The 10,190-nt window shown below is 45.3% G+C and overlaps 1 pseudogene; it reads right to left on the bottom strand.

Annotated features, from left to right (window-relative positions):
- Window positions 1–1,131: 1,131 nt before the first annotated feature.
- LOC124029297 lies at window positions 1,132–9,548 on the bottom strand (annotated as a pseudogene).
- Window positions 9,549–10,190: the final 642 nt, after the last annotated feature.

Genomic DNA, 10,190 nt, shown 5'->3' with positions numbered 1-10,190 from the left:
CACTCTAGCTCCCCACCTCTTCATCACTCTAGCTCCCCACCTCTTCATCACTCTAGCTCCCCACCTCTTCATCACTCTAGCTCCCCACCTCTTGCTCTCCTTCCTTACCCCTCTTGTGACTCAAGCCACAGCTGGACAGCTACATAGAGGACAGGCGTGTGTGTTTGTGTGTGTGTGTGTGTGGCCATTAGTCCCCAGGGAGGGTAGTCCAGAGAGCCCAGTATATTCCACTGGCCCAAGCGAATCTCTGAGGTCACAGTAATCAGATAAGGAACATGCTTAAGAACACAGGCTATGCCCCAAATGGTAGCCGATAAGGCCCTAGTCAAAAGTAGTGCACTATGTAGGGAATAGGGTTCCATAGGGCCCTAGTCAAAAGTAGTGCACTATGTAGGGAATAGGGTTCCATAGGGCCCTAGTCAAAAGTAGTGCACTATGTAGGGAATAGGGTTCCATAGGGCCCTAGTCAAAAGTAGTGCACTATGTAGGGAATAGGGTTCCATTGGGCCCTAGTCAAAAGTAGTGCACTATGTAGGGAATAGGGTTCCATTTGGGAAGTAGATATATTTACCCCTGCTCTTTCTCACTGTTGGGGCCTGTAGGTTGTTTCCCTGTGGAGGTCAAGCCAAGTGTTTCCATTGTGACATCACATTCAGCCAGCGCATAGGCTTATCCCATTGACGAGAACGTTTCCTAAAAATCTAAATGGCTGAATTATAATACATCCTGTTCCTGTTCCGATTGTCCTCCTTTCCCGTTCTCAGTGTTCCATTCTCAATGGTCTTTGTTTAAACCTTGTTCCTGAGAACTTTAGTCCATTTCCATTCTAATCAGCAACATCTCCACTACATTGTCCTTCAAGGCATGTGTTATACAGTACAATCATTTGTTCTTATTCTTGTCCATGTCCTTGGAAACGTATTGCAAACTTTTTACGTCTTTAGTGGCACATGGCTCATTCCTAGTCACAGAACCAAACGTCTCTGTTTTCCTCATACATAATGCTCAGTGTGTTTGTTGCTGTGTCCCTTCTGGGCACCCTTACTGTGTGTGTGTTGTGTTGCTCTCCCTGAAGAGTGTGATGTCCTCATAGTCCCCATATAGTTCAGATAACTGGGGAGCAGGTCACCATCAGGGTCCATCCCTGCTCCCGACACCAGGTCCAGATAACTCTCTCTGGGCTTTGTGTAGCTGGCCTCCCCCAGGTCCAGATAACTCTCTCTGGGCTTGGTGTAGCTGGCCTCCCCCAGGTCCAGATAACTCTCTCTGGGCTTGGTGTAGCTGGCCTCCCCCAGGTCCAGATAACTCTCTCTGGGCTTGGTGTAGCTGGCCTCCCCCAGGTCCAGATATCTCTCTCTGGGCTTGGTGTAGCTGGCCTCCCCCCAGGTCCAGATAACTCTCTCTGGGCTTGGTGTAGCTGGCCTCCCCCAGGTCCAGATAACTCTCTCTGGGCTTGGTGTAGCTGGCCTCCCCCAGGTCCAGATATCTCTCTCTGGGCTTGGTGTAGCTGGCCTCCCCCAGGTCCAGATATCTCTCTCTGGGCTTGGTGTAGCTGGCCTCCCCCAGGTCCAGATAACTCTCTCTGGGCTTGGTGTAGCTGTTCTCCCCCAGGTCCAGATAACTCTCTCTGGGCTTGGTGTAGCTGGCCTCCCCCAGGTCCAGATAACTCTCTCTGGGCTTGGTGTAGCTGGCCTCCCCCAGGTCCAGATAACTCTCTCTGGGCTTGGTGTAGCTGGCCTCCTCATGGGTAAATGCAGATGGCCCTTCTCCTGGTAAGGCGAAGCTTGCTGCATCTCCATCTCAGGCTTTGAGCACCAGGCTGGACTCATACCACAGCTATGCCAGGAAAGGTGTACTGCTCCTGGGCATAGCGCTTCTCCAGTGATGGGTGATGGCCAGCTGGAGGTGGAGAAGCTCTACCAGGTTGAGAAGGAGAGAGACTCCAGCGATGGTCTGGTGTAGATGGTGAAGATGGTCTTCTCCGTGGGTCTGGAGATGAAGCAGTCCACCGTGTGAGGACAGGGGTCGCGGACACACTCGAACCGGGCCGGGATCACGAAGCCATAGAGGTACCATAGTCCGACAATGAAGCCGACCTCCAGGAGGACCTTGAGGAGGATGCTGGCGGGCGTAGGCACAGAGGGAGACGGCCCTTCAGCTTAGGAGCCTCTGGGAGAGCTTTCACCACCTTTCTCCCTCCTTTCTCCTCCACTAGTTCTTCTATCTCATCCCGCATTCTCACCTCCCTCTTCTTCTCTCCATTCTTCTTTACTCCTCCCCTCTCTTGTCCCTCACAACCACTCTCCTCCGACCTCTTCTTCTCCTCCTCGTCTTCCTCCTCGTTCTTCTCCTTCGCAGCCCTCATGGCCACATACCCAAAATAGAAAATAGTCGGTGTGAAACAAAAAATCACCTGGAGCACAAAATAGCGGTAATGTGATATGGGGAAAGCTTTGTCGTAACACACAGCGGTACATCAGGTTGCTTGGTATTACAGACGAAGCTGTTCTGTTACGTCGTCCCAGGCTGACTCTGCGGCGGTGCCCAGGACCAGCATGCGGAACAGGAAGAGGACAGTGAGCCAGACACGGCCCACCCCGGTGCTATACTCCTGCCCCTCCTCCAACAGCTGCTCCAGGAAGGACCAGTCAGCTCTGGACATCCTCTGTCACCTGCAGGGGGAGACAGGTGAACTCATGTTAACGGGTTAGCACGTACACACATTGAAATACACATATACAGGTATGAGATGTAAGTGTCCATGTACAGACGTTCGCTTTTCTAGCTCTCTCTCTCTCACACACACACACACACACACACACACACACACACACACACACACACACACACACACACACACACACACACACACACACACACACACACACACACACACTTTCTATGACACAATGGTGAAACATCTGTGAATACATGCTGGGAAATTGTGTGTTAATACATTATTATGTTAATACATTAATATGTTTCTACATTATTATGATAATACATTAATATGTTTCTACATTATTATGATAATACATTATTATTTTCTACATTATTATGATAATACACTATTATGATAATACATTATTATTTTCTACATTATTATGATAATACACTATTATGATAATACATTATTATTTTCTACATTATTATGATAATACACTATTATGATAATACATTATTATTTTCTACATTATTTTCTACATTATTATGATAATACATTATTATTTTCTACATTATTATGATAATACACTATTATGATAATACAATAATATGTTAATACATTATTATGTTAATATATTATTATGTTAATACATTATTATAACCTCTTTCTATTTTAAAACACTTTAAAGTTTTTTCTTACTCTGGTTGTGTCTGAACTTGACATCTCGCTGTGATTTGTAAGGACATGTTATTTTGAAAGGACATGTTATTTTGAAAGGACATGTTATTTTGAAAGGACATGTTATTTTGAAAGGACATGTTATTTTGTAAGGACATGTTATTTTGAAAGGACATGTTATTTTGAAAGGACATGTTATTTTGAAAGGACATGTTATTTTGTAAGGACATGTTATTTTGTAAGGACATGTTATTTTGTAAGGACATGTTATTTTGTAAGGACATGTTATTTTGTAAGGACATGTTATTTTGTAAGGACATGTCCTGAGCTGTCAAACTTGTAACTGTAGGTTTGTAGAACGATAGAATGTTTTTACTAGAGATCATGTAAACACAACATGACACCCCTTAACCTTCTCTCTCCATGAGTTCACCACCCAACCATTTTCCACCTTTGTGTTTTGGTCTAAAGATCTGATATCAATGAGCCTCCATAGTATTCAAACATATGTTATTTTAGGCTTTCTGTCTGTATCATATTACCCAACACAGCTGTGGTTCAACATATGACTTTTATTAGTGTTTTATTATACTGATTTGAATACAGCAGCGTTGCAGTTCTTGATTTAAAAAAAACGGTGTGCCTTGCACCACCTACCATACCCCGTTCAAAGACACTTGAATATTTTGTCTTGCCTATTCAACCTCTGAATGGCACACATACACAATCCAAGTCTCAAATTGTCTCAAGGCTAAAAAAAAATCCTAATCCTAACCCGTCTCCTCCCCTTCATCTACATGTCTCCTCCCATTCATCTACATGTCTCCTCCCCTTCATCTACATGTCTCCTCCCCTACATCTACATGTCTCCTCCCCTACATCTACATGTCTCCTCCCCTACATCTACATGTCTCCTCCCCTACATCTACATGTCTCCTCCCCTACATCTACATGTCTCCTCCCCTACATCTACATGTCTCCTCCCCTACATCTACATGTCTCCTCCCCTTCATCTACATGTCTCCTCCCCTTCATCTACATGTCTCCTCCCCTTCATCTACATGTCTCCTCCCCTACATCTACCATGTCTCCTCCCCTACATCTACATGTCTCCTCCCATTCATCTATGTCTCTCCCTTCATCTACACTGATTGAAGTGGATTTAACAGAGTGACATCAATAAGGGATCATAGCTTTCACCTGGATTCACCTGGTCAGTCTATGACATGGAAGAGCAGGTGTTCATAATATTTTGTCCACTCAGTGTAAGAGCGTGTTCATAATGTTTTGTCCACTCGATGTAAAGAGCAGGTGTTCATAATGTTTTGTCCACTCAGTGTAAGAGCAGGTGTTCATAATGTTTTGTCCACTCAGTGTAAAGAGCAGGTGTTCATAATGTTTTGTATACTCAGTGTAAAGAGCAGGTGTTCATAATGTTTTGTATACTCAGTGTAAAGAGCAGGTGTTCATAATGTTTGTATACTCAGTGTAAAGAGCAGGTGTTCATAATGTTTTGTCCACTCAGTGTAAAGGCAGGTGTTCATAATGTTTTGTAAACTCAGTGTAAAGAAAGGTGTTCATCATGTTTTGTATACTCAGTGTAAAGAGCAGGTGTTCTTAATGTTTTGTATAATCAGTGTAAAGAGCAGGTGTTCCTAATTTTTTGTAAACTCAGTGTAAAGGCAGGTGTTCATAATGTTTTGTAAACTCAGTGTCCAGTTATCTTCGGACTCTGACATTGCTCGTTCTAATATTCTATATTTTGTAATTCCTGTCTATTTAGATCTGTGCATTTGGTCTTTAAATGATGTAGCTGACACACTAAATTGTGTCATTCTAGCAGCCAGGCTACAGGAAAAGCTGGATGGGAAACGGGTCCATTCTAGCAGCAGGCTACGGGGAACAGCTGGATAGGGAAAGGGTCCATTCTAGCAGCAGGCTACAGCTGGATAGAGGAAGCGGGTCCATTCTAGCAGCAGGCTACAGCTGGATAGGGGGAAGCGGGTCCATTCTAGCAGGCTACAGGGAACAGCTGGATAAGGGAAGCGGGTCCATTCTGGCAGCAGGCTACAGCTGGATAGGGGAAACGGGTCCATTCTAGCAGCAGGCTACAGGAACAGCTGGATAGGGAAGCGGGTCCATTCTAGCAGCAGGCTACAGCTGGATAGGGGAAACGGGTCCATTCTAGCAGCAGGCTACAGGGAGGATGGAACAGACCTGCATCACTATACTGACACCATTTCTGTTTCTAAAGGACTTATTTGGGTGTTTTTTAGCCTTTGTTCATATGTTTCAGAGCCCCAGCACTGCACAACGAGGAAGAGGAAGTGAAATCGCTGGTCCAATCAAATCACATGTTATTGGTCTGCGTTATTGCAGGTGTTGCTTTTGTAAAGTTTCTTAAAAACGTGTCTGGACCCCATTTTTTTAAAAATTAAAAAAATTGAGATTTGGTTGTAAAATATCTAACTTCTCCTTTAATAATAATGAGTTGAAACAATTAGATTTGTTTTTAACAGTAAAAGCACACAGTCCTGTGGGCCACGGTAAGTGTATCACCGCACCTGCCCAGAGGTCTGGACTTCTATGGTACTGAAGGTTATGTCCATGTCTTGTAACCAGGGTCATTGCTTCTGTGCTAGCTGATCCCAGCAGTCATTTGCCCACTGGGCAAAAAAAAAATGGTTTGAATGAAGTTGTTTCCACGTCATTTTTAACCCCCCACACACACACAAAAACATTTAAAAAAAATCTGGGATGACTTTGAATCCACTTTTGGAAAACTAATTAGATTTGCAAAAAGTCGACATCATAACAGCATTTCGTTTTCCACCCTACTGTAACCTAAATCCAATGACATTGTGAATAGTTTGGTTGATTTCACAGTGAATTCACGTTAGTTGACAACTGGGGTGGCAGGTAGCCTAGTGGTTAGAGCAGGTAGTCTAGTGGTTAGAGCAGGTAGTCTAGTGGTTAGAGCAGGTAGCCTAGTGGTTAGAGCAGGTAGTCTAGTGGTTAGAGGCAGGTAGTCTAGTGGTTAGAGGCAGGTAGTCTAGTGGTTAGAGGCAGGTAGTCTAGTGGTTAGAGCAGGTAGTCTAGTGGTTAGAGCAGGTAGCCTAGTGGTTAGAGCAGGTAGTCTAGTGGTTAGAGCAGGTAGCCTAGTGGTTAGAGGCAGGTAGCCTAGTGGTTAGAGCAGGTAGCCTAGTGGTTAGAGCAGGTAGCCTAGTGGTTAGAGGCAGGTAGTCTAGTGGTTAGAGGCAGGTAGTCTAGTGGTTAGAGGCAGGTAGTCTAGTGGTTAGAGCAGGTAGTCTAGTGGTTAGAGCAGGTAGCCTAGTGGTTAGAGCAGGTAGCCTAGTGGTTAGAGCAGGTAGCCTAGTGGTTAGAGCAGGTAGTCTAGTGGTTAGAGCAGGTAGCCTAGTGGTTAGAGGCAGGTAGCCTAGTGGTTAGAGCAGGTAGTCTAGTGGTTAGAGCAGGTAGCCTAGTGGTTAGAGGCAGGTAGTCTAGTGGTTAAAGCAGGTAGTCTAGTGGTTAGAGGCAGGTAGTCTAGTGGTTAGAGCAGGTAGCCTAGTGGTTAGAGCAGGTAGTCTAGTGGTTAAAGCAGGTAGTCTAGTGGTTAAAGCAGGTAGTCTAGTGGTTAGAGCAGGTAGTCTAGTGGTTAAAGCAGGTAGTCTAGTGGTTAAAGCAGGTAGTCTAGTGGTTAGAGCAGGTAGTCTAGTGGTTAGAGCAGGTAGCCTAGTGGTTAGAGCAGGTAGTCTAGTGGTTAGAGCAGGTAGCCTAGTGGTTAGAGGCAGGTAGCCTAGTGGTTAGAGCAGGTAGCCTAGTGGTTAGAGGCAGGCAGTCTAGTGGTTAAAGCAGGTAGTCTAGTGGTTAGAGGCAGGTAGTCTAGTGGTTAGAGCAGGTAGTCTAGTGGTTAAAGCAGGTAGTCTAGTGGTTAAAGCAGGTAGTCTAGTGGTTAGAGCAGGTAGTCTAGTGGTTAAAGCAGGTAGTCTAGTGGTTAGAGCAGGTAGTCTAGTGGTTAGAGCAGGTAGTCTAGTGGTTAGAGCAGGTAGCCTAGTGATTAGAGCAGGTAGCCTAGTGGTTAGAGGCAGGTAGCCTAGTGGTTAGAGCAGGTAGCCTAGTGGTTGAGGCAGGTAGCCTAGTGGTTAGAGCAGGTAGCCTAGTGGTTAGAGGCAGGTAGCCTAGTGGTTAGAGGCAGGTAGCCTAGTGGTTAGAGGCAGGTAGCCTAGTGGTTAGAGCAGGTAGCCTAGTGGTTAGAGGCAGGTAGCCTAGTGGTTAGAGGCAGGTAGCCTACTGGTTAGAGGCAGGTAGCCTAGTGGTTAGAGCAGGTAGCCTAGTGGTTAGAGGCAGGTACCCTAGTGGTTAGAGGCAGGTAGCCTAGTGGTTAGAGCAGGTAGCCTAGGTGTTAGCCTAGTGGTTAGAGCAGGTAGCCTAGTGGTTAGCCTAGTGGTTAGAGCAGGTAGCCTAGGTGTTAGCCTAATGGTTAGAGCAGGTAGCCTAGTGGTTAGAGAAGGTAGCCTAGTGGTTAGAGCAGGTAGCCTAGTGGTTAGAGAAGGTAGCCTAGTGGTTAGAGGCAGGTAGCCTAGTGGTTAGAGGCAGGTAGCCTAGTTGTAAGCCTAGTGGTTATAGGCAGGTAGCCTATGTGTTAGCCTAGTGGTTAGAGGCAGGTAGTCTAGTGTTTAGAGGCAGAGAGTCTAGTGGTTAGAGGCAGGTAGCCTAGTGGTTAGAGGCAGGTAGCCTAGTGGTTAGAGGCAGGTAGCCTAGTGGTTAGAGGCAGGTAGCCTAGTTGTGAGCCTAGTGGTTAGAGGCAGGTAGGCTAGTGGTTAGAGGCAGGAAGCCTAGGTGTTAGCCTAGTGGTTAGAGGCAGGTAGTCTAGTGGTTAGAGGCAGGTAGGCTAGTGGTTAGAGGCAGGTAGCCTAGTGGTTAGAGGCAGGTAGCCTAGTGGTTAAAGGCAGGTAGCCTAGTGGTTAGAGGCAGGTAGCCTAGTGGTTTAGAGCAGGTAGCCTAGTGGTTAGAGGCAGGTAGCCTAGTGGTTAGAGGCAGGTAGCCTAGTTGTGAGCCTAGTGGTTAGAGGCAGGTAGCCTAGTGGTTAGAGGCAGGAAGCCTAGGTGTTAGCCTAGTGGTTAGAGGCAGGTAGTCTAGTGGTTAGAGGCAGGTAGGCTAGTGGTTAGAGGCAGGTAGCCTAGTGGTTAGAGGCAGGTAGCCTAGTGGTTAGAGGCAGGTAGCCTAGTTGTGAGCCTAGTGGTTAGAGGCAGGTAGCCTAGTGGTTAAAGGCAGGTAGCCTAGTGGTTAGAGGCAGGTAGCCTAGTGGTTAAAGGCAGGTAGCCTAGTGGTTAGAGGCAGGTAGCCTAGTGGTTAGAGGCAGGTAGCCTAGTGGTTAGAGCATTGGACTTGTAACTGAAAGGTTGCAAGTTCAAATCCCAGAGCTGACAAGGTTCTGTCGTTCTGCCCCTGAACAGGCAGTTAACCCACTGCTCCCAGGCCGTCATTGAAAATAAGAGTTTGTTCTTAACTGACTTGCCAAGTTAAATAAACTCAGCCAAATGTAAATCAACACACGGGTATCATGTGCCCACAATGTCATAAGAATACATAAATAAAGACCCGTTATGGAATGAAAGCGCTGCATCTCTTACCTATCAGTTGTGAAGTTCGGTTATTTTATTTTGTTGACTTGACAGTACTCCCGTAGACGTGTTGTTTAACCAGCACCCCAGTCGGAATGAGCGGGGAGAATTTTCCAGTGCGTTTTATTGGCCTGCCCACAGGAACTTGGTCCAGGAAAGGAACGGATGAATTCTAAAAATATGTATCTGTTCACTCCTCCGAGATGGACTGTCGCTCTAGAAGGGGTTATTTGTTGAACTACTCATCTTGAATAAGTGATAGACCTTCAAGTTGATATCTTCAGCACTTATCTTATCAAAGTTGAGCAATAGGTATAGAAAGTGGAGTAATCTATGCCACTCAATTGACCAGTTGTCCCGAAACCATAAAGTTATGAAATAAAAAAGCTTTCAAAACGGTCTGTTCAACAATAGATTGGACACGTTGTAATTGTCATCGACGTTTGTTGATTTATTCAATTCCTAAGAAGTTACCGAGTTAACAACTCGTTTCGTGAAATGTCCCCGTAAATCCACACAATGGCGCCAGTCCACCGCTTTTCTAGGAAGATGACGCACCAGCGGAATGAACTGTTTGCTCCGTTAGTGTTGTTCAATGAGCGGTTAAACCATCGATGCTGACAAGGAAAAACACTAAATTAGTGCAGAATATAGATCGATACCTTCAGACGATGTTTATTATTTTCTTTGATAAGATATCAGAAGATCAACCCGGCGGAAATGGAATTAGCATAATAAAACAAACCCCATAAAAATCAGCCAGTTTAAACAAGAGATATGTTTTGTTTTGCATTGGATAATTCTCAATCCACCGCATCAAGCTATGTAACACTTCGCATCCGCGGAGAAAGTTGAGCTCGAGCGGTGTTTGTCAGACCACGAGACATCCCGAAAATCAGTATTCTCACAAAATTGTAGCGTCTTGGTTACCCACTAATATGACCCATCTGTGTAAAGGTGAGACTCACAAACTCCTACATATCGGTTTTTTGCTCTAATATGCCCACAGGCCTCACTCGTCTGAAGGTCCTGATACCGGGACAAAAACACATGGAAGTACTGCATATATGGAGAATGTCTAGTGACAGATATAAGGGGGTAAAGTACACTACATTACCAAAAAGTACAGTTCATTACCAAAGAACACTACGTTATCAAAAATACACTACATTACTAAAAGTACATACATTGCAAAAAGTACACTACATTACAAAAGTACACTA

The sequence above is a fragment of the Oncorhynchus gorbuscha genome, unplaced genomic scaffold (genome assembly GCF_021184085.1).
Source record: "Oncorhynchus gorbuscha isolate QuinsamMale2020 ecotype Even-year unplaced genomic scaffold, OgorEven_v1.0 Un_scaffold_6021, whole genome shotgun sequence".
In the NCBI taxonomy this organism is placed as follows: Eukaryota; Metazoa; Chordata; class Actinopteri; order Salmoniformes; family Salmonidae; genus Oncorhynchus; species Oncorhynchus gorbuscha.
The sequence above is the reverse complement of the archived record's forward strand: the minus strand, read 5'-3'. Positions and strand labels throughout refer to the sequence as shown.